Source organism: Canis aureus, chromosome 20, assembly GCF_053574225.1.
Source record: "Canis aureus isolate CA01 chromosome 20, VMU_Caureus_v.1.0, whole genome shotgun sequence".
Lineage (NCBI taxonomy): Eukaryota > Metazoa > Chordata > Mammalia > Carnivora > Canidae > Canis > Canis aureus.
In genome coordinates this window covers 53,840,564-53,865,404 of record NC_135630.1, presented here as the reverse complement: position 1 = coordinate 53,865,404, position 24,841 = coordinate 53,840,564, and the positions used below count along the sequence as shown (strand labels likewise).

Below are 24,841 nucleotides of genomic sequence, written 5' to 3'. Positions count from 1 at the left end.
TGGTTGGAAACCAAATCCCCCACAGGAGTGACCACAAATAGGAGGGATATCATAAGCATGGAGAACTTGAGAGAATCAGATCTCACACCAGTCATCTTTGGCACTGGGGACTCACACTGGGAATACAAGTCCCCATAATATCAGGCTTTAAAAACCAGGAAGTTTAGTGTCCAGAGAGCCAAAGGGCAATAGAAAACTGAGCTCCTACCCTGGAAGAATCAGAAAAACTAACTTGACCTGAGATACAGCATAAAAGCAGCAATCTGAGGAGTACCTGCTGTACATGTGAAGTAAATTTATTGACTAATCTTAGAATGCACGTAGGAGGGGGAGAGATCTTCAGGAGATTTCTTCAGGAATATAAGTGTTGGCAAGTGCCATTTCTCTTTCCGCCCCCCAGCCTAGATAGCCAGACTCTTCTTGCTGGAGCCAATTCTAACCCTCTAACCATATGCTGTGCTGTATGACACTATGCCCTGCCCTGGCATTCCCTTGTGGATGAGCCCCCTAAACTACTGTTGATAGGCATCCCTCCAGAACTGCTCCTGCCCTGCCACATCCTGAGAACAGCCCTAGTTAGGACCAATGGCACAACAAAATGACTTTTGCCCTGGGAAGGAAGGCAAATAACCCCACATCTCAATGTGCCCACAATTCCCACATCCCAGACTCCCGCTGGCAGTGCAGAGAATAAGCCCTGCCCTTTGGGGTACTTGCAGTTGTGGCAAGAATGCTAATTATAGATGCCTAATCAGATTGCTGGCCCCTCCAACCAAAGAGCATCCTAACAGACCCCTCAATGGTACAGGGGCCAAATCCTGCCAATTGCACCAACACAGGCAAGACGGTCATCAGAGCCAGGTGGGCTGAAGGTGATCACGGCTCAGTCACAACAGTAGGACCTACACAGTCCACAGAAGGGACACCACTATAGAGCACCTAATTCTGGAGACCAGAGGGATTGAGCTACAGAGGATTACAGAACTTTTTCTACACAAGGCCACTATTCTCAAAAACAGATGTGGCTGAAATACCAAATACATAGAAACAAACACAGAGTGACAAAGTGAGGAGAAAGAAGAACATGTCCCAAATGAAAGAATAGAACAAAATCACCACAGAGAAGCTAAATTAACTGGAGATAAGCAAAACACATGATAAAGAATTCATAGTGGTCACAAGGATGCCCATTGGACTTAAGAGTGGATGATCTCAGGGAGAACTTTGGTGAAGAGATAGAAAAAAATCTAAAAAAAAACAAATCAATGAATAATTCAATAACTGAAATTGTAAAAATGCACTAAAGGGAATCAGAAGATTAGAGGATCCAGAACAACTCAGCAATCTGGAAGACACTGTAATGGAAAGCAACCAAGCTGAAAAGCAAAAGCAAAAGCAAAAACAAAAACAAAAAAACAGAAAGAGAACTCAATGATATCAACAAGTGTAGTAACATTCACATTATTGGGATACCAAAAGAAGAGAGAGAAGGAGGCAGAAATTTGAACAAATAACAGAAGTTTCCCTAATCTGGGGTAGGAAACAAATCCAGATCTAAGAATCACAGAGAGCGCCCAAGAAGATGAACCCAAAGAGGTCCACACCAAAATGCGCAATAATTAAAAGGGCAAAAAGTAATGATAAAGAAAAATTTTAAAACATCAAGAGAATGATAATATTTACAAAGGAAACCCCTTAAGTCTATTAGCTGATTTTCAGCATAACTTTGCAGGCCAGAAGGGAGTGGCATGGTATATTTAAAGTTTTACAAAGAAAAAAGTTCTACAAAGAAAACAAAACAAAAAATACCCCGCAAAGTTATCATTCAGAACTGAAGGAAAGAAATAATTTCCCAAACAAATGTTAAAAGAGTTTATCACCACTAAGCCAATCTTATAAGAAATGTTAAGGGGAATTTTTTAAGTGAAGAGAAAATGCCATAACTAGAGGAAAATTATGAAAGAAAACAATTATGGTAAAAGCAAACATAGAATAAAAGGAAGACTAATCACTTACAAACCAGTGTGGAGGTTTAAACAACAAAAAACAAAAACAAAAAAAAAGGGGGGGGGGCAAGATTATATCTACAAAAATCAGTCAAAGGAAATAAAATAAAAAGGCATAAAATAGGATATCATATACATAAAAGGTGGGGGGGGGGAGTAAAATTCCATACTTCTGGAATATGTTTGAACATGAACAACTTTTTTTTTTTTTTTTTTTTAAGATTTTACTTATTTATTCATGAGAGACACAGAGAGAAAGAGAGGCAGAGACACAGGCAGAGGGAGAAGCAGGCTCCATGCAGGGAGCTCGACATGGGACTCGATCCTGGGTCTCAGGATCAGGCCCTGGGCTGAAGGCGGCACTAAACTGCTGAGCCACCTGGGCTGCCCATGAACAACTATTAACTTAATACAGACTGCTATACACATAAGATATTAAATATGAGCCTGATAGTAACCACAAATCAAAAAACTGTGATACATTTAAAAAAAAAGGAGAAAGGAATCCAAGCATAACACTAAAGAGAACCATCAAACCACAAGAGAAGGGAACAAGAGAAATGAGGAATAGAAAAGAACTACAAACACAACCAGAAAATAAGTAAAAAAAATGGCTATAAGTACATACCTATCAATAATTACTTTAAATGTAAATCAAGAAAAATAAATGTAAATCGACTAAATGCTCTCAAAATACGTAGCATGACTAAATGGATAAAAGACCCAAACCTAAATGCACGCTGCCTATAAGAAATTTATTATAGCTATAAAGATATAAAGTCACTTTCACAGACTGAAAGTGAAGAATAGACATATTTACCATGAGTGGAAAAAAAGCAAACACAGGGTGGCAATACCTAGATAAAATAGACTTTAAAACAAAGATTATAGCAAGAGACACAGGGTACCACATAATGATAAAGCATCAAACAAGAAGATATAACAATTGTAAATGTCTATCCTCCCAGCACTGGAAAACTTGACTATATAAAGCAGTTTATTAATAGACCTAAAGGGAGAAATGGGTAGTACAAGGATAGGAGGGGACTTTAGTCCTCCACTTACATCAACAGGTCACTCATCCAGACAGAAAATAACAAGGAAACAGTGGCTTTGAATGACACTTTAGACAAGATGGACCCAACAGATATAGAGAGAACATTCTGTCCAAAAAGAGTAAAATACACATTCTTTATTTTATTATTTTTAAAGATTATTTACTCATGAGAGACACAGAAAGAGAGGCAGAGACCTAGGCAGAGGGAGAAGTAGGCTCTATGCAGGTAGCCGGATGTGGGACTTAATCCCAGGACCCCAGGATCACGCCCTGAGCTAAAGGCAGATGCTCAACTGCTGAGCCACCCAGGTGACCCAAAGTACACATTCTTTTAACTGCATATGAAACAGTCTCCAGGATAGATCACATGTTAGGAAACAAAACAAGTTTCAACAAACGTAAAAAAGATTAAAATCCTATCAAGTATCTTCATGCATGTAATGACTGTATGAAAGGAATCTAAACTAAATGGTATGAAACTAGAAATTACAAGAAAAAGTCTGGAAAGAATACAAACACATGAAGGCTAAACAACTGTTACTAAATAATGAAGGGTTAACAACAACAACAATAAATTATATATATGTATATATATGAACAATGAAGACAAATGAAAACAACAGTCCAAAAACTTTGGGGTGCAGCAAAAGTAGTTTTAAGAGGTGAATTTATAGTGACCCAAGCCTACCTCAAGAAACAAGAAAAATCTCAAATGAATAATTTAATCCTTAGCCCAAAGGAGCTAAGAAAAAAAAAAAAAAAAAAAAAAAAAGAACAAAGACCCAAACTAATAGGAGCAAGGAAATAACAAAGGTCAGAGGAGAAATAAATGAAATAATGACAAAAAAGGAAAGATCAAGAGCTCTTTCTTTGAAAATATAAACAAAATTGATATCCTTCAGCCAAACTTGTCAAGAAAAAAAAAATTAATGAAGAGAAATAACTGACACCACAGATCTATAAAGGATTATAAAAATGTTATAAAGAGTTATATTCCAAGAAAGAGGACAATCTGGAAGAAATGGATAAATTCCTAGAAACATACAATCTCCCAAAACTCAACAGGAAGAGATGGAAAATTTGTACAGACTGACTGCTAGTAATGAAATTGAATCAGTAATCAAATATTTCCCAACAAACAAAAACCCAGATCCAGATGACTTCCTATTTGAAATCCACTAAACATTTAAAAAGCTAATACCTGTTCTTCTAACACTATTCTAAAAATAGAAGAGGAAAAAAAATTTCCAGATTCTACGCATGAGTAGAAGTTCTAGATACAGCAATCAGACAAGAAAAGGCATACAAATTGGTAATGAAGAAGCAAAACTGTCACCATTTGCAGATGACATGATACTATACATAGAAAGCCCTAAAGATCTCCCTCTGCCTGTGTCTCTGCCTCTCTCTCTCTCTCTCTCTCTGTGACTATCATAAATAAATTAAAAAAAAATGTGTTTAAAAAAAAAAAAAAAAAAGGGATCCCTGGGTGGCGCAGCAGTTTGGCACCTGCCTTTGGCCCAGGGCGCGATCCTGGAGACCTGGGATCGAATCCCACATCGGGCTCCCAGTGCATGGAGCCTGCTTCTCCCTCTGCCTGTGTCTCTGCCTCTCTCTCTCTCTCTGTGTGACTATCATAAATAAATTAAAAAAAAAAAATGTGTTAAAAAAAAAAAAAGAAAGCCCTAAAGATATAACCAAAAAGACTATCAGAATGAATTCAGTAAAGTTGTAGGATACAAAAAATAGACCCAAAGAGATTCTGAATAGACCCAAGGAGTGCTTATGGCCAACAGACACATGAAAAAATGCTCAACATCTTAATCATCAGGAAAAAGCAAATCAGAACCACAATGAGATATCACTTCATACTTGTCAGAATGGCTAGTATCAGAAAGACAAGAAATAAGTATTGGAGAAAACGTGGAAAAAAAGGAAACCTCGTGCACTGTTGATAGGAATATAAATTGACCTAACTGCTGTGGACACAGTATAGAAGTTTCTTTTAAAAAGATAAAAATAGAAATACTGTATGATCCAATAATTCCAGTATAGAATATTACCCAGAGAAAATGAAAATATTTAATAAAAAAGATGTTTTCTATTTATAGCAGGATTATTTACAATAACCAAGATATGGAAGCAACCCAAGTGTTCATAGATAGATGAGTGGATAAGAAAATGTGATATATAAACACATAAACACAGGAATATTATTCAGCCATAAAGAAGAATGAAATCTCGCCATTTCTGACAACATGGATGGGCCTAAAGGATATTATGCTAAGGGAAGTCAGAAATACCATATGATTTCACTTATATGTAGAAACTAAAACCAAAAACACACTCTTGAATACACAAAACAAATGGCAGTTGCCAGAGAGGAGGTGGGTGGAGAACGGGTGAAATAGGTGATGTGGACAAAGAAGTAGAAACTTTCAGTTATAAGATGATTAAGTCATGGAGATGAAAAGTACAGCATAGAGAAAATAGCCAATAATATTGTTATAGTGGGGACACCTGGGTGGCTCCTGGTTGAGTGCATGCTTCTGGCACAGGGAGTGTTCCTAGAGTCCTGGGATCGAGTCCTGAATCGGGGTCCCTGCTCAGAGGGAGCCTGCTTCTCCCTCTGCCTAGGTCTCTGCATCTATCTCTGGGTCTCTCATGAATGAATGAATGAATGAATAAATAAATAATAAATCTTTTGAAAAAAACATCTTAAAATAATATTGAAATAATGTATGGTAACAGATGTGACCCCACTTATGGTGATCGAGTGTGTATGGAATTGTCAAATCCCCATTATACCTGGGAAATGAATGTGACATTGTATATTAACTATAAGTGAATAAAAATAAAAAATAAAATGCATTTGGACTTCAGCAACTTTAACATTTCCAGGGTTTTGTTGTTGTTGATTCTTGTTTGGTTTTGGGGGGTATGTTTATTTATTTATTTGAATCTATTATAATAAGATCTATCTTTTTAAATAAAGAGATGTATTATATATAAGAATATTTGGGCAGCCCAGGTGGCTCAAGTGGTAAAGGTGGCTCATGCCACCTTCAGCCCAGGCATGATCCTGGAGACCCAAGATCAAGTCCCAAGTCAGACTCCTGGCATAGAGCACAGGACTCTGCCTCTCTCATGAATAAATTAAAAATCTTAAAAAAAAAAAAAAAAAAAAGAATATTTTGCAGGGTTTTTTGTTTTGTTTTGCCCTAGTCATTTTTTCTAAATGCTTTTTGCATCACATTTAGATGATTGGAAAGCATGCTAGATATCATCTTTAAGCTCCAATCAAGAAATTGTTTTGTGAAGAAAAGGGTCAAGATATAACAAAACCTTTTGTATATATATAACAAAACCTGCTCCAAAAAACAATACTAGGAATGTTATGGTAATTACACATATTTGAGGTGAAGGCTGTTGCCATACAGAAACAAATTGGTCATTTAGAGGGCAATAGAGATTAATAAAAATTATGTTGCAGGGGACTGGAGAGAACAAAATGCCTTGGAATTTCAAGAATGTTCTAAAAATAAACTTTGAGCATTTATAAAAATCTGGAAAATCTGCAAACATAGGGGAATGACCCCTTTCTGAACCAGAAATAGAATCAACAATTTCTCAGAAATATACCAAGTAGAGAAATGCAGATGGGTCCAAACTAGATATTATCCTTTCATCCACACCTGAGGAAAAATTGGTGACAAAATTGGTGGTAAGTTGGTAAGTTCTGGTTGTTTATAGTTTAATTCATACAAAAGGTAATCTAGTCCTATCCATTGTTTAAACTTAGTTCAACTCAGTTTGTCACTTTATTGACTTGATCCAATTAGAGAACTTTGACTTGCTCTCCAAGAACTACATGTTTTTTTAATAAATCAACTCAAGCAACACATCCCTAGTGAGAACCGAGTAGGTGGCCAGGTGCTAGGGTTACAACGTTGAAGATAGTTCCCACCTTGATCCAGTGGAGAAGAGGGTCAAACAGGCCAGGCTAGTGCAGGGTCCTCCCTCTTCCTTTTGCAGTCAAATGTTGGCCCACTCATTAGCAAAACTGAAAAGAATGTCATTTCCAGAGTGTTGGCTTTCACTGGGCCCGTTTACAGGCAGGTGTTCTAGATGTTACTCACATCCCTCCATTCTTTTCCAGCAAAAGCAGATGCCTCTAATCGCACCCATACACTTAGTCCCATCCAGTTCCCTTTATGACTATAACACCTTTTCTGTACATGGCTGATGAAGATTAAGGTTTAGCACATATTCAGAAACCCTAAACTCAGATTCCAGGTTTAACTTCAATCACATCAACAATCACTTTAACTAAAAAAAAGTACAGAGAAAATAGCCAGATATCATAATGTGACATCAACCCAAATTTTTAACCACCCCCCCTCCCATTCATTTCACAAATGCTTCTTGAATCCTACTGCGTAGCAGGCACGGTCACCTGTGAGCCCTTTAACCAAACTTAATCCCTCAGTTTTCCCCACACACCCTTCAAGCTTCTCTGTTCAGAAATCTTGCTCTTGTCTCCTTCTACTTGGAATGTCCTTTTCTCTGCTTCCAATATATCTCATCTCTGCTCGCTCATCACAGCCCAGTTTAGGTTCCAGACTTTATAAGTATCCTATCATTTCAAACCGTCTTAACTTTCTAAGTCTTTTACAGAAATAGTTTCTTCTAGAACTAACTTGATTCTTTGTAGCTCATGTTCAGTATTTCCAGTGAGCTTTCATTATGCTGGTTTTCCTCAAACTGAAATTCTGAAAGTTGGGGGATGTGTCTTCCATTTGGTATCCTTTGCATTTTCTATCCCAGAACACTACTCCTGGTATGTGTTTAATAAAGCTCAGTGAACCTTTTGCTTGACTGTCACTTTCTCATTCCCCATGTTCTCTTCTGGTAGGGCTCCATTCGGTGTAGTGAAAACCACTAGGATTTCCCAGAATCCTGCTTCCAGGTACAGGGTGGCTGAATAAAGCTGATTGTTTTAGTACACGTTCCTGCCTCCACAGATAGCCCCTATTATGGTAGATTGAGAAAAATCAAATTGCAGGAATCACCAGTGGGCACTGGCATACAGCATCAGTAATTGCAGTTCAGGAGACGACAGACTAAAAATGAGGGAAGAAAACTTGAAGGGAACATTTAGACCAGAAAATAAAACCGATCAAGATTTTTCACATTTTAGGTTTCATATTTCCCAAACACGTATGCCAAGTTCTGCCTACATTCCCACTGGCACTCCATTTTTTAAAGTCATTTTGTTAAGACACTTAACGGGTCTCAATGAGAAATATCAGCTTATATAATGTAGGGTTGTGAAAAAGGTAGATTGGGTGTAGAAGAGGGGGGAACAGGAATAGCATAAACAGCCACAACACAGATGAGCTTCCACACCATGTGTCACAACGTGAGGGAGACTCCCTTTCCCACTCTTTAGGGGTATGTAGCCATTTGAGAACACCCAAGATCAAATCATGACTATCAAAGACCCATGCTGCATCATCACATTGCTGGTGGCCAGAAGCCAGCGCTGTCATCACTTGGTTTTGTGCTGCTTAGGGCAGAAAATCTGATTGTTCAGCAACATGTAATCAGCTTAAAACAAATCTGGAAGATGTTACCCAAAGACGAGATGATATCCAGGCCCTGGAATTTTGTGCAGACAAAGAAAATGAAGGATTTGCCTTAAGATAAAAACTATCTGAGGCAAGAAATTTGAGACCTTGGGACAAGATTCAAGTCAATAAGTTTAATAGTAAGCCTTTAAGAAACTGGGATTACAACCCAAAGAAGCCAGGCAGGTCCTGCAGAGCAGTGAGAGAAGCCAGGGTCCAATTTCTAGAACCAAAATCCTCTCTGTCTTCTATGACTAGATACCACTTATATTCTTCAGAGAAGGTACATTCCCATGAGAAGTGGAATTACATTTAAACACCAAGATGATAGAAGTCTTAAGAGCTGGACTGAGTCATGATTTTACTACTTATCATGTGGCCTATAAACTTGAATATGTCATTCTGTCTCCATTAACCGTTTTTCCCCTTTATATTTGAAAAAATAGGGACAGCAGTACTAGTTTTAGTAGCATTTTGGTACAAATCTCTCTTCCTTCCACATTCACTCCTCCACCACTCCTGCTGTGCTAACGTCGAAGTGGGATTTATAATATCATGTGCGGTTGTAGAAGGAAACAGACTTAACAGAGCTGTAGCAGATATATTATTAAAAGGTTACTCTACAGAGTGTACAAGTCTGCTCTCTGAGAAAGTGCACTCTGAACCCTTTCCAGTCAATGCCCTTGATCCTTTTTTCTCCACCTTGAGGAGCTAAAGTATGGCCTCTGGCCTTAATGGTTACCAGGGGCAAAAGAACAGGAGTAGTGGAAAGGTGAGCATGAGTGAGTCTTGAAAGGTGAGTGAAAATGGCCAAAGCCTATTGAGGGCTTACTATTCACTAGATACAATTTTAAGTACTACATATATATTATTTTATTTACTTCCCATAACAAACCCTTGAGAAAGGCACTCTTATACTCATTTTGCAGATGAAGAAAGTTGGGTAGGGGGAAGTAATTTGTCTATCACTTCACATGGAGTAAGTGGTAAAGCTAAGTCTCTGAGGTCTGACCTAAGACCATGCTCTTTTCCATTAAGCTTTACTGTGTAAATGTGGAATTGCCCAGGCAAAGAGGAAGAGGAAGGTTGTTTGGGATAGGAGTCACATGAGTAAAGGCACAAAGCCATGGAGTAAGATTCATGCTGAGAGCTCCAGAAGCTTTAGAAAATATGGAGGAGAGATTGTGAGGAAGTCCATTTATAGCCAGGTCCAGAAATATTAGGATTTGCTTATTTACAAATAGATGGCTAAGCTTTTAATATTAACAGATATGCTTCCTCTGGTATCTCCTGGAATCAATGACCTTTCCCTTGTTTGCTGGGCTATGAGGCACAGTTCTGCCAGAAGAGGGTTGATCAATCAGAACAGAAAATATCACTTTCAGAAGGGCTCTGGAATGTCAGAGGATATCAGATTATTGTGTTTGTGAACATTAAAATATTGTGCAATAAAATTTTAATAAGGAAGACTTGGACTGATCCCTAGTAAAAGTTCTCCTTGGATAACAACAAAAAAATTACAGGTTGAGGAAGGGCAGAGAAGGTAGGGATGATTCAAACCTTGCATTAAGGTTGGGGTGTCAAAGATGAATGTGCCTTAAAGTCTAAATCAAGTCCAGGGAGCCAGCAAGACCCAGAGTTTCCCATTACCCAGTATTATAAAGGGGCAGTGACATAGAATTGGCTTCATGGAACGTCTAGAAAGACAGACCTTGGCTGCGCCAAGTTTCCAGGAATTCTATAGCAGAAGCAGCTAAAAGTTAGAGAAGAGCTTGGGGTCTCTTGCAAGGGAGCTGGCCTGGAGAGGCCAGAGGTTTACAAAAAGGAGAAAAGATCAACATTCATGTGCTGAGGAATAGAAGTCACTTTAGTGATCTAAGTCTCAAATGAGGTCACTGTGATTAGATGTGGACAACCTGGACCAGCTCCTTCTTGCCCCATCCATCTCTTACCATAGGGTCTTAACATTAGGTATTCCTTTCTCAAGAACTGAGTTTAGGAAGCATCCTGGGTGGCTCAGTTGAGCATTGGACTTGATTTGGGCTCAGGTCATGATCTCAGGGTCCCAGGATAGAGCCCTGTGTGGGGCTCCACACTGAGCACAGAGTCTGGAGATTCTCTCTCCCGCTGCTCCCGTGCACCACCCCCACACACACACACAGGCATGCAGTCTTCTTTTCACTCTCTAAAATAAATAAAATCTTAAAAAGAAAAAAAAAAAAAGAATGGAGTTTGGCGATGGGGAACTTTATTCAGTAAGAATTTAATTTGCAATACATAGTGAAAGGAATCTCAAAAGAAAATAAATTCAGTTACAGAAAAATTAAATTCCTTACACACTTCAATTTGTGACTTGGCATTCATGCCTACTATACACCAAAGTTTTACTTTTCATAGATGTAGATACAGATATAATCCACAATGTAGAAGCAAATTAAAAGAAGTGCAGTCTGAGATGGTTTTCAAGGAAAGCAATCAACTAGGAAAGGACAGATGATTCAAGAATAGGAAGGAAGTTGTTAGCCAGACTGGCATGGGGAGTAGGACCAATTTAATGAGCAGGTATTTCTCTTAAGTGGACTAGATGGTAGACTTAGAGATTTCACACTTAATTTTAAACAAGTGTGCTTATTTCTTTGTCACCCACTCTGGGTAGGACAGCTAAAGGACATTTTTCTTTCAATTTGTAGACTCCTCATCCCATGTATGAATTTGCTCCAAAAGTTATTCTAGCCTTTTCTTGAACTGGTCATGCCTATACTATTCTTGGGATGACTTAAATATTTTGATCCTCATTCTTCAACTGACCCCTAACAATTCAGGATGGGGCATTTTATTTTTATTATTTATTTATATATTTTTAAAAGATTTTATTTATTCATTCATGAGAGACAGAGAGAGGGAGAGAGAGAGAGGCAGAGACACAGGAGAGGGAGAAGCAGGCTCCATGCAGGGAGCCCGACGTGGGACTTGACCCTGGGTCTCCAGGATCATGCCCTGGGCTGAAGGCAGGGGCTAAACCACTGGGCCACCTGGGCTGCCCAGATTTATTTATTTGAAAGAGAGAGGAAGAGAGAGCATACACATGTGAGAACCAGGAAGCAGGGGAAGGGACAGGGGGAGAATCTCAAGCAGACTCCAGCACTAAGCATGGAGCCTGACCCAAGGGCTCTATATTGTAACCCTGAGATTATGACCTGAGCTGAAATCAAGAATTCATCACTCAACCGACTTAGCCCCCAGGTGCCCCAAGGATGGGGCATTTTATTTTTGTATTTCTTCCAAACTCTTTTCAAAACTACCTCACCCAGGACTATAAAATCTTGCTGCTATAGTTTAATTTTATAACACACTTCTCTGAAGTTTTCAATTGTATGGACTTCATAGGAGTTTTTTTAAACTTAGAAATATGAAGCCTGTGGTTAGATTTGCTTCCAAATTGCAATAACTGTACCACATTTGCCAATACTGAAGAATCCAGTTTAATTTGAATCATTTTAAGTGACCATGACTTTGTGTAGCTCTGTCTTATCTTACCTTTTCATGTTAATATATACCAACATAAAATAACACTTTCCAATGATTTTTTTTAAGATTTTATTTATTTATCCATGAGAGACAGAGAAAGGCAGAGACCTAGGCAGAGGGAGAAGCAGGTTCCATGCAGGGAGCTCAATGTGGGACTCGATCCCAGGACCCCGGGATCATGCCCGGCACTTTCCAATGATCTTAATGGTAGTCAGTACTAAAGCACTGACAATTTAGTACAGATGCTTCCAATCAAATGATCATTAATACTCACCTGCTTCAACTGACCATTGATGCTCTGCCTTCAAAGCAATGACCATACATCTGGCTGATGTTGAGCCTTACTAAATGTGGATCACCACACACTAAAGACATAGGCTTGCTAACCATTCAGCTCATGGGGACATACCAGGTGTCTCAAAGGATTCTGGGCCCAAAGAAAACTAGGATACAAACTTGTCTTTGCCAACTTCTCCATCTTTCAATATCCTTCTCTAGTATCTACCCTTTTGAACACCTCATTCAAGCAAAAATAATTACCATAAACTTGTGCTCTGAGTGAAATTTGCCATTTAAAGTAAGGATTTATATTTGCATAGTGCCTAACTACTCTCCACTCCAGATTTTCTGACAACCAAGGTGAATTTCTGCTAGTTGAAACCTACAATTGTCATGCCAGAAAGCAGAAGATAGCAAGTTGCGATTACCTCAAGGAATTTTGCATCTCTTTAGGGAGTGACTTGGACATTCTGGTAAAGAATTTTCCCACCCAAGTACTAAGGAGGCTCAACCCAGTTAACAGGAAGAAGACATGAACAGAAACTTCTCCAAAAAAGATAATCCAGATGGCTGACACATGAAAAGATGCCCAACATCACTCATCATCAGGGAAATAGAAATCAAAACCATGATGAGATACCGTCTCACACCTGTCAGGACAGCTAAAATTAAAAACACAAAAAATAAAAGGTGTTGGGAAGGACGCAGAGAAAGGGAAACCCTCTTGCACTGTTGGTGGGAATGCAAACTGGTACAGCCTCTCTCGTGAACAGTATGGAGGATCCTCAAAATGTTAAAAATAGAATAACCATGAGGTCCAGCAGTTGCACTACTAGGTATTTATCCCAAAGATACAGATTTGAAGGGTACATGCACCCCAATGTTAACAGTAGCATTATCAATAATAGCCAAACTATGGAGAAAACCTAAATCTCCATCAAGTGATGGAGGAAAAGAAAAAAAAAGAGAGAGAGAGAAACAAACCATAAGAAACTCTTACTGATAGAGAACAAACTGAGGTGGATGGAGGAGGTTGGTGGGGGATGGGCTCGATGAGTAACGGGTATTAAGGAGGGCATCTGTGGGGGTGAGCACTGGGTGTTGTATGTAGGTGATGAATCACTGAATTCTACTCCAAAGACCAATATTGCACTGATGTTAAATACCTAAAACTTAAATAATAAAAAATAAATTTAAAAATCTCAGTTGTCAAAAAAAAAAAAAAACTTTCCTACATTCCCTACATATCTTATTTCTTTGTAAAACCCTGGATAATAAATAATGGCTCACAAATTTGGGGGGTTTATGTTAGGCACTGTTCTGAAGACTTCACATTTTCTCAAAACAACCCCTGGGAGCAGATGATATCAGTACCCTATTTTTGAGATGTGAAATTGAGGCTGTGAGGTTAACTAATTTTCTCAAAATCCACATACCTGCTTCAGACTCAATGTGTATTATTTTGTAAAGCAAGTTTGGCTATCTATTCCCTAACAGCAAATTTCCACACAACTTAGCAGCTTAAAATAACCATTTTACTCACAAATGGATGGGTCTGGCACATGGGAAGGGTTTGGCTGGGTTCATCTCTGATCCAGGTGGCATCATATGGAGCAGCACAGAGTAATGAATTTACCTTCTGGGTGGCTTCTTCCCTTATATTTGTTGCATCCGTGATACTTATCATGTCCATGTCCAGAGCCTCTCAAGGTAGCTTGGGCTTCTCAGTGCATAGTGGGTTGAGGAGTCTCATTTCTTGTGCTGAATCAGACTTTTAGGAACAAGCATTCCCAGAGAAGAGTCAGAAGCTAGCGTTCCTCTTTCATGTTGCCTGGGAACCTCTGTCTTACTTTGATGGTCAAGGCAGTCCATGGCTGCCTAAATATACTAAGAGGGGAAATGGGCCCCACCGCTTGGTGGGAGCAATGTCAAAGCATTTGCAGCTATAGTCCATCAATAAAATGTCTGCCCCCTATATAATCAATTAAGCACATGCAGTCAGATGGTAGCTTGGGCTGGAGGCATTTGAAGGCTCATTTGGGCGGGACAGCCAAGTTGGCTCCCTCATGTGATTGCAAACTGATGTTGGCAATTGGTTGAGAGCTCTGATAAGCCTATTGGTCATTAAGAGCAGCTGATTAACAAGGAGAGTAGACTCCACCTGTTGGTATGAGGTAGGGCACCAACCTCTATCATGGTTGCGAGGCCTTGTCATAAAGTGGTTGCCTTCTATCAGAATGCAATGGTTTTATTTTTTTCTAGTTATGCATTTCATACAATGAAAGTTATGGTTTATTGTATTCATGAAGAAGGAATGCCCCCGACTGAGGGACCTTTAGCAGAGATAGATGGAACTGTATGAAATGTCTAAAATTTAACCAGCTTTGACCAACAAAAATTGCAATTTCATGATTCAGCTTAAAGTTTTGGGTGTCCATCAGCATTCATCAGCATTGAGATGTGCAGTGGCCAAAAAAAAAAAAAAAAAAAAAAGAATTTTAGATAAATATTTAGCAGAGTCAGAAAGAAAGCTCTGCTATCTTAACTTTTAGAGAATAAAAAAGGTCATTTTGTGCAAGCCCAGAATTGCCAGACCAACATTTCTATCTTCTGCTTACTTATATCGCTAAGTGCAGGTCCCTGAAGCCCTTCTTAGCATTGATTCTCTAAGTTTATGAGGCCAGTGCTTATATTTGGTGAATACTTGTAAAGGCCTGCTCGCCAACCTTATCCCCATGGGAGGGAATAAGGTCAATTCACTGTGTCAATAGCAATGAAAGTGTTCTCCTTCATACCAAGTCTTCTATTTTTCCTTGTGACTTTCCCACTGTTGCTCCCCACATGAAGGACCTGTCTTACAATTCACTTCTAACAGAAAGGCTTTTCAATAATAGATTCCCCTGTGAAGCTCCCCACAGCTCTTAAAATGAGGGAAGGGAGCCAAACCTCAAAGCTCAAAGCTGACTACTTGCTGAGGTGGTATATTTTAGGAAGGAGTTATTATGTGTCAATAACTCTCTTATACTATGGTTTATATGGTATGAAACACTCAACAAATGTAAATTACTAACAGCGTCGTGATTATGACTATAATTCTGTCTCCTTTGTCTTGCCATTACTTAGATAGTATTAATTGAAGCAAATATGTTTTCTGTCGCTCACACCTCGGAATATTTTTAAAATTTAATGACATGCGGTTGAGACACCATAGTGTCTTTGGTCTTTAAGAGAACAAGTCTCATATCTTCTTGGTGAGGTTCTAAATCTTAACATTGGGAGTTTAGGGATTTTACTTGCTGTTTGAAACACAACATCCCGATAATAACACTTCTGCCTCCAGAAGACCAGGGTAGACAAAACTTGAAGTGGGAATTGGAGCAAAAGAGATTGTCTCTCTCAGTGGTATCCTACAGTGGATTATAAGAGGGTGTGAACTCTTGATATGTAAGTAGAAAAGAAAGGCTGCTCACATCAGTTCTATCTTTAAGGAAGTCTGGGCTCTGCTTGGTGTTTGGGCTGAGACACAAAACAATTTCTCTATTTTCCCAAATAGTTCACCCCTCCTTAATTATAGCTCTCAGACGAATGTTTTGTTACCATCAGAAAGCAGGCAAAGCAGGAAGGAAATAATCAGGCATTTTCACTTAGAACATTGAATTTTAATACCGTTTTTCCTCTTGCTAACAGACCTTTCAATTTTACTTCTTACATGTTTTAAGTATGATCAATTTTACCTTTCAAGATATTATTCGTCATCCATAAAATTACACAAAAATTGCCATAAACAAGCTGACTGAAAAGGAACAATTGTTGTACATTAAAAAAAATAACCTTCATGTTTATAGAAATAATAAAGCCCATGCAGTACTTCTTTTAAAGATCTTGCTCTAAACAAACTGAATTATTCATGCATAGAATTGTACAGCATTAGAACACCTGTTTTCAATCATGCATAATGTAAAATCACTCATTACCTCACAAGAGCCTCTACATCTCCAGCAATCAAATGGCATTGAAACAGCAAAACAGGTGCCTGGCAGGTGGATCCAAGCAGATGTTTTTGGCTTGCATGCCTTTTCTTGTACAGGTGTGATGATCTTGTTTTCAACTGCATAATTGCTATTTAAATAGGTAATATTTGATTCTTGTGTACTTTAATATTTATTTTTGCTTCTTCAATTCCTCTCTCTTTGCCACTGCCTGGGCTTGAGGTGGAGTTGAAAGCTTTTGGGGATCCTGTAAGGTGGAGAGATGCCAGTGGAAGGTGCCGTTCCGCCGTCTTTCACTGACTCACATGGCGAAGGGAACTTCTGTTAAAAGTACGGTTTTGGAGCGTGCCTGTGGAGTTTCAGCAGCATGGCTAACTACCGAACAGGAAGGAAAAAGTTGCTTTTCCTTGTTAGGTATCATCCAAACGTCATATTTGACCATTTCCACTATGCATACCATGAATTTTCAATGAAGCCAATGCAAATCTATGAGTGCAAATCAGAGTATCTTTCTTCAGCTGCTGATACACAATTTATTGAATTTCTTCAAAGATAGCTCTGTGTGTATCTTCCTTGTGAGGCATCCGATGCATTTGCTTAAGCATGTTTTAGTAAAACATCTTTAAGCCTCAGCTGGAAATAGGGTTCTCACTTTATACTAGATTTATCCAATATAAAATCATTCAAGCAGAATAAGTAATGAGCTTTCATCAGGGGGTGTCGCAGGCACCTTATTTTCTTGTTTGTTTAATTCTTCTGTTTAAAAAAAATGATCAACAAATTTATCAGTGAAAGGTGCTGTATTGAAAGATGCAAAGACAGGCCACTTTATTTCCGAGAACAGGTGCGACATGAATTTGTGTGGCATTCCATCCATGCCATCATTCTCTGCAAACCTTTGTGCCTGGTTTTCATGGGTTTACAGTGAGTTAGGCTGCCAGAATGGAATCACAAGTCCACTCTGCTGACATAGTTGAAGGTGTGGGCAAACATATATCTCAAGAACTGAAGTCACCATCATACCAGGCAATTGAACACATGGGCCATACCAAGGCCAAATATATCTTTGACATGTAACCCTACACCACTGGTATTTTGGATAAGCCAAGAAAAATATTCAAATATTTCTATGTAAAGAGAGCAATGTTTGCAGTCATCCAAATGCTATATTAATCCTATTAAAATTTCTAAGTATCTGAGTACGTGGGATCATTCACAAAGACCAAAGGCCCAGAGATGGCCTCCTTTCCTTTCCCTTTTCCACTGATGGCTTGGCTCTGGATAGACATGGCCCTGATCTTAGTTATCTTTGTAACATTCTTTCAAATAAAAATGCCGTAAGATGGGGACCCCTGGGTGGCGCAGCGGTTTGGCGCCTGCCTTTGGCCCAGGGCGCGATCCTGGAGATCCTGGATCGAATCCCACATCGGGCTCCCGGTGCATGGAGCCTGCTTCTCCCTCTGCCTGTCTCTCTTTCTCTCCCTCTCTCTGTGACTATCATAAATAAATAAAAAATAAAAATTAAAAAAAAATGCCGTAAGATGAATGAAGAGATAAATGATATTGTAGCTATTTTACTACCTAATGTGTTAAGAGTTATTTAAGCTAATTTAATGGATTTTTAAAGTCAGATCAGAAAGTTAAGCCACGGGTCTTAATTTTCACCTAAGTATTGTAACTTGCTATATGAATGATCGTAACTTTCTCTTGAAGTTGACCTCTAGCATAAATAAAATAAGAATAAAATGTCTATTGCAGGATATCTATCTTTTCAAGATTTCATTTATTTATTTGAGAGAGAGCATGAGAGAGAGAGAGGGAGAGAGAGAAAGAGGGAGAGAGAGAAAGCACAGGAACAGGGAGAGGACAGGAAGGGAGAAGGAGAAGCAGACTCCCTGCTGAGCAGGGAGCCTGACATGGGACTCGAACTCAGGATCCTGTGATTATGACCTGAGCCAAAGGTAGACACTTAACTGACTAAGACACCCAGGTGCCTTGTTGCAGTATATATTAAGTCTATAGATCCAAGTCTTTCATACCTATTATATTTATTCTACTTATATACTAGTTATTGATATTACAATAAATTGCCTTAACTATTAGTTTCTCATGAATTATAATCTGATTCCATGAACTATTCATCATCATCATAATCACTCACAATCACTATTAGCACCACACCATTATTACCATCTATTGAATACCTATTGTAGGCCAAACATGATATTAAAAATTCAACATGCATTATTTAAATACTATGTTATATTATGTATAATTGTACATTATGGTATATTTACAAATTTTTTACAAATTTTTACAATTATTTGAGTGTATTTAAAAAATCATACCTATCAAAGTCAGAGAATATGAAATCCATTGTTAAATGTTGGTCTCAACTTTTCTCAATATAACTAATTTGGGCTTGTCAGGTAGAGTTCTGAATCTTCAGGACCTGAGGAGCTGGATATAAATTTGATATGACATTCCATCATACCCAGTATGTGGCACTGAAAGAATAAAGACAAACTGGTTCTAAAGAAGATATTTTCAAAAACATTTCCAAAAAAAACTTCTCAAATATAAATGCTAGATATGGATCCGCTCTATTCTTGTGTGTGTGTGTGTGTATGTGTGTGTATCTCACATATTTACCATCAGTAATCCATTTTTGTTTTTCAAAATGCGAATACATATTTAGGGATTGACTATTTCAATGCAAGGGTGCGCTTTTCCTAGACTAAGTTGTCCTTTTTAAAAGAAATACAAACAACATTCTATATCATCTATAATTAGGTAGCAATAGCAACTGAGAGAACACTAAATGAAGGCATTAATTACAACATAATTGAACAAGATATCTATAATAAAAATGTAAAAGTGAGGATGTTTTTAAGTTGAAAAATACCAAAATTTACTTAGAAGCAGATTAGAATAGGTAGAAAAACAGAAGAGATCAAACATGTCACAAAGCTCATGGGAATGTGGAGCTTCAATAAAATCGAAATTTAGGACAATAGTAGGTGAACAGGTCATCAAAAACAAATAGCTACATGGTGACTTTAACAATTAATTATCCATTACTGATATTTTTTGAAACTTTTGAAATGTCACTTAAGTGCATTCCTTGAATTTATCCTATTTCCACTATACACAATTTTATCATTCTATCTTTTACAGTCTTCTACATGTATGATAGGACTGGGTGACACTGAGATGGATTGGTGCAAACATATCACAATGGGTGCCTCTCAGGAGGGGGTGACCCAGTTTTTATGAAATTCTGCCAAATAAAGGGGATGAAACCACACCAAAAAAGCAAAGCAAAAATTAGGAGTTCAGGGATGAAATATTTTACATTGGACATTAAATTGTATTTCCTGGAAACAGATAAACAAACAAATGAAAGAAACATTGAAAGAACTACTAATGAATTGTTTCCTTTCCAAAGAAATTAGTGCCCTGGAATCTATTTGGCGATCATAAAGATTGTGGTCAGTAGCTCCCACAAAATACCTAGTCTTTAAGGTAATTTCCATGCTCTGCTAATCACTCTTTTCACCAGAGGTTACAAAAATAACTTGTGGAATAACTGCCTGCTTACTGTAGTCCCTTTCCTACTAGTCTGCTCAAGGACACCCCTTTGCCTCTGAGGTGGAGAAGGGCAGGCGAAAGAAGGACCTCAGCGTATACTGAGGTGTGGAAAATGGACATCAGCTTCATTTACTTCAAAGGAAACCAATGTCCTAAAGCAAATCGTAGCTTAGAAAATTAGACAAATGGATTTTTCTAGAAAATACTACACACAGAACATTGAGGAGAATAAGAAAATATGCACAGAAATATTCAAAGAAAACAATTCCAATCTCTTCAACTCAATCACACATTCCAAAGCTACTTCAGCATTTTACATAAAAACATTTTTGGAGATCCATCCACCAAGGGGCCCATTCCCAAAGAAGACCTTTGTTAACAGTACAATCTCAATTTTAATAGAACTCTGATACCAAGCAAAATTTCCCTACAAATCTGCTATAAAAGGTACAATGCATTTAAAGATCAAAGCTATAAAGGATAGCTCTCTAAAAATATTAAAAAGCAGTATTTTATGGTCGAGTGCATTTTGAAGAAGTTGAAGTTGATGGTAGCCACTGGATTGAAACATATGTGATCTGGTTATCCTTCCTGAAGCATCGTAGGCTTCTATCTGCTGTAGAGAATCTCTTTGATTTATGATAACTGCAAAACTGGAATGGTTTTCTGGTTCTTCCCCTGGCAACTCTGTGTAGATTTCCTAAGCTTTCCAAAGTTGTTAAGACCCTTCTCTATGTATGAGGCTTTGAGGGTATGTGCCCATAGTGTCTCCTGCTTCATTCATTCTTTCATGCCACAGTTGGCATTTCCCATTGTCTATTCCATGACTCAGTTCCTCCAAACCAGCCCCAGTTTTAGGTGTTTATCTCTCTTGGCCAATCACAAGTATCCAGGAAGTTGTACAACCAGAATCGAGTCATTTCCCATATGTGTGCAGTGCTACAGTTCTTTATTATATCCTCCAGATATAAGGTCATGGTCTTTTCTACACCATCCATATAAAAATACCTTGAACAACTAAATGAGATCAACATTTTCCTGGACGTTTCTTTTACTTTTTTGCATAAGAATTGTTTTTGTAACACCTATTCTCTTGAAACCTGACTTTAGAATCTTTATGTCCTCTTTTTGGAAAAATAGGTTCTTCAACTTTGGGGGGAGGTTTGTTTGCTTTCTTCAGAGGTAGGGGACTTGCGAGAACTTGTTCATAAACTGAAATAAACTCCGGGTCACAGACTTTCAGTATCAACCAGAAAGCCAATGATCTAGGACAGCATATCCTGTCAACTCAAGTTATAACTAGAGTAAAATGCACACTAACTACAGTCCCAAGCTATCTGGGCCCATTTCTTCAAGATTCTAGCAACTGTCCAGTTTGCCAAATGAGTCACTCTTCTCCCTAGCCCACATTTTTATCATACCTGGATGTGAAGTGCCAATCAATTGTTTGAAAGTAATTCGAGCATTCACCTTGAATGCTCTACTCAAGCATTCGAGTAGACCATTTGAATGGCGGCAGAAGTAGATTATTACCAATTCATAGGCCAGTGGTAAAATTCTGACAAGATTAGTGTAATATGAATATGTCTTCTTTCTTGCTCATATTGGTAGGCATTCTGTCTAAAACACTTTTATTTATTTTAAAGTATTTGGCTAACTTTCAAGTGAAAGGAAAGAAAGAAAATTGACTAAGGTAGTAAAAATAGTGTAATGAGATGATTCAAATCGTCTTGTAGGATTTTAAAATTTCTCAGTTATCATTTTGAATATCAAATCTTATTCTGCTACATATGGGCAGACAGGAGGTTAAAGTGGTTTTTTTTTCCTTGGTAGATGCTGTAGCTATATTTTCTGCTTTTAACATTTTGAAAATAATTAAATTAATGTAATTTGTGTTTTCTGTCTTAGGCTTCTTGGTTGAAAGAAATTGTCCATATTCTTACATTAAACATGCTTCTGTATGCAATTATCAGGTGCTTTTACTCTGGGCATGTGTAAATTTTCTGTTCATTTTGGACTGTGTAAGGCAGCATTCAACAAAAATTAGTCCATTGAATTAAATTTACAGAAAAAAGCTAAGATTTCCACTTAAAATCTTATGTTATACTGAGTTAATTTCTCTTAACACAGACCAAAATTAAATTTAAAAGCCTTATAAAGGCAATGAAGGAAATGTTATTTCGGAAAAACTTTCTTTTTCCCTAAGTACTTTATAAAGTTTCATTTAAAATCAACCAGACATTATTTAGTCCTTCTTTATCATTTTTAAAAATTTTTGTCAAGATGAGTATCTATAATATCTATACTATTCAAAACATAGAAATAATTTGTGTTAATGTATTTCCTTATGAATACTTATAAAAGACAATAAGATAATCTTATTTCTTACATAAAGGACATTAAAGTAACTACATATACAACTCAAAACTATACAAACATTAATTATCAGGAATATTCACATATTTAAGAATTTAAAATTGTTCCATTGTGTTTTTTAGTAAAGTAGTAGAGAGATGAGTTTCTTCCTGGTAAAGTGAGAATAGTGTTTAATATGGCCATAGTCAATTTACTTAGTTAACTACATAATTAAGGACATTTTCCTTTATGGTTAATGAACCAAGAGAAAATATTAAATCAAAATAGCAGCTCTAGTGAGGTAACAGAGGTCAAATATTAAACTATTCTTTTTAGTAAGAGGTAATAGCACATTCAACAGTCAACAAAAAACTTATATTTCAGGCACTTAGGATATATCATTGGACAAAACAATATCTTTTCCTTCATGGGTCCTAGATTCTAATAGGAAGAGTCAGAAAATAGAAAACGAAATGTAGTAAGTAAGCAGATTACATGGCCTGTCAAAAGGTGGTATGTGGCATGAAGGAAAAAAGAATAGAGCGAGTTAAGGAGGAATTAGACCACAAAGGATAGGGTATACATTACAGTATCACATGGGGTGCTCGGTGCAGCTCACGTCATTCAATAGGAGATATCCAAAAGGGTCAAGGAAATTACCAAAGGAGAGATATAGGAGAAGGGTATTCCAAGAAGAAGAAAAAGTGCAAAGGCCATGGGGCAGGAATGTCAGTGCAGCTAAAGCATGGTGAGTGGAGGGGAGGACTGTATGAGGTTACAGAGGTGATAGGGACCAGATATTTTAGGTCAAGGTCAGCAAACTTTATGGCAAAGAGCCCAATAATAAGTATTTTAGACTTTGCAACTCACATGGTGAAACTACTCAATCCTACTTATGTAGAGCCAATTCGGTCATAGGCAAAACATCAGTGAATGCGAGTGGCTACAATCCAATTAACTTTAGTTATGGAAACTGAAAGTTAAATTTTGTATAATTTTCATACATTGTATAGTATAAAATTTATTTTAACTGTTTAAAAACAAAACACTAGGGGCAACTGGGTGACTTGGTTGGGTGGTTGACTCTTGGTTTCAGCTCAGGGCCCTGGGTCATGATCTCAGGGCCCTGGGTTCAAGCCCCACATCACATTCTGTGCTCAGTGGGAAGTCTGCTTCAGGATTTTCTCTCCCCCTCTGCCCTTCCCTCCTTTCTAAGATAATAAATAAATATTTAAATATATATATATATATATATGTATTTATACTACATATATTATATGTAGTATATAAAACTATATACGTAGCATTATTCTTGGCTTGCAGGCTATTAAAATGAGTTGGGCAGATTTGACGTGCAGGCCAAAATTGTTGAAGCTTGGTGTGACATCCTTGGTCTTTGTAAGGACATTGGGTCTTATGGGGTGCAATCGGTGAAATGAAGTTTTAGTGTGGGGTTTTCAGCAGAACAACAGCATGATAGGACTTAGAGCTTTCAAAGATAACTTGGGAGGCTGTGTTAAGACAAGGTAAGGAGCAAGGATAGAACTAGGGAGACTTGTTAAGAGGCCAATAGAGATCCCAAGCAAGAGATGATGGAGGCTGAGATCAGGTGGTAGTAGTGGAGGGAGAGACACGTGGTCAGATTCTAGACCTGTTTTGAAGGAAGAGCCTGTTTAAGTTCAGGGAGGGCAAACTAAAAAAAAAGAGGCATCGGAGTTGCCCCCCAAGCAACCTGCAGAAAACATAGAGCATTAGGGTCAGATTAACCTTGATCCAAATCCCATTGCACCATTAATGTGCTATCAGGCAAATTACTTAACGGTCTCATGGTTTTGTTTTCTAAGAGTAAAATGAGGACAACAATATCTAACTTACACAGCAAGACAAAGTGTAAATACCATGTAATGGTAACACTGAACTATGTGACATGTGCCTCAACACTTGTCGCAATGAATTCTTCCAGCACCCCAAAAGGCAGGTCATATTGTGTCCTTATTATGAACAACGTAAGCACACACTGCAGTGCCAGCTGTTTGTGGTAGGGCTGTGTTTGAAATTCATTCCACCTGACTCCAGAAGCCATGCTTTTACCCTATGCTGCCTCTCTGAAGAAAAAAAAAAAAGTGACTTATTTTTCATAAAGCCAGTCAACCAGCAAATAACTTATTTAACTGGCAGAGATTATCTTAAAACCAGATATAGTAGATAATAAGGTGCTAGAAAAAGGAAGCAGAAATGATAGCTAAGCACAGCATGGTATTTACAGGGAACAAAAGGATTTTAACAAACTGTGCCTGGGAAAGAAATTAGGAAAGAGAAATTTTAAGGCAAATAAGAGTTTACATTGGATCTTGATGATCCATGAAGACAATTTCTCTTTCATAGTAAAATCAGAAAATACAAATT

The 24,841-nt window shown here is 37.9% G+C and overlaps 1 long non-coding RNA gene across 2 annotated transcripts in view; it reads right to left on the bottom strand.

The window, feature by feature from the left end:
• The window catches only part of LOC144291814 (uncharacterized), a 243,694-nt gene that overhangs the window by 15,872 nt on the left and 202,981 nt on the right, over window positions 1–24,841 (bottom strand). The window lies entirely within an intron of this gene.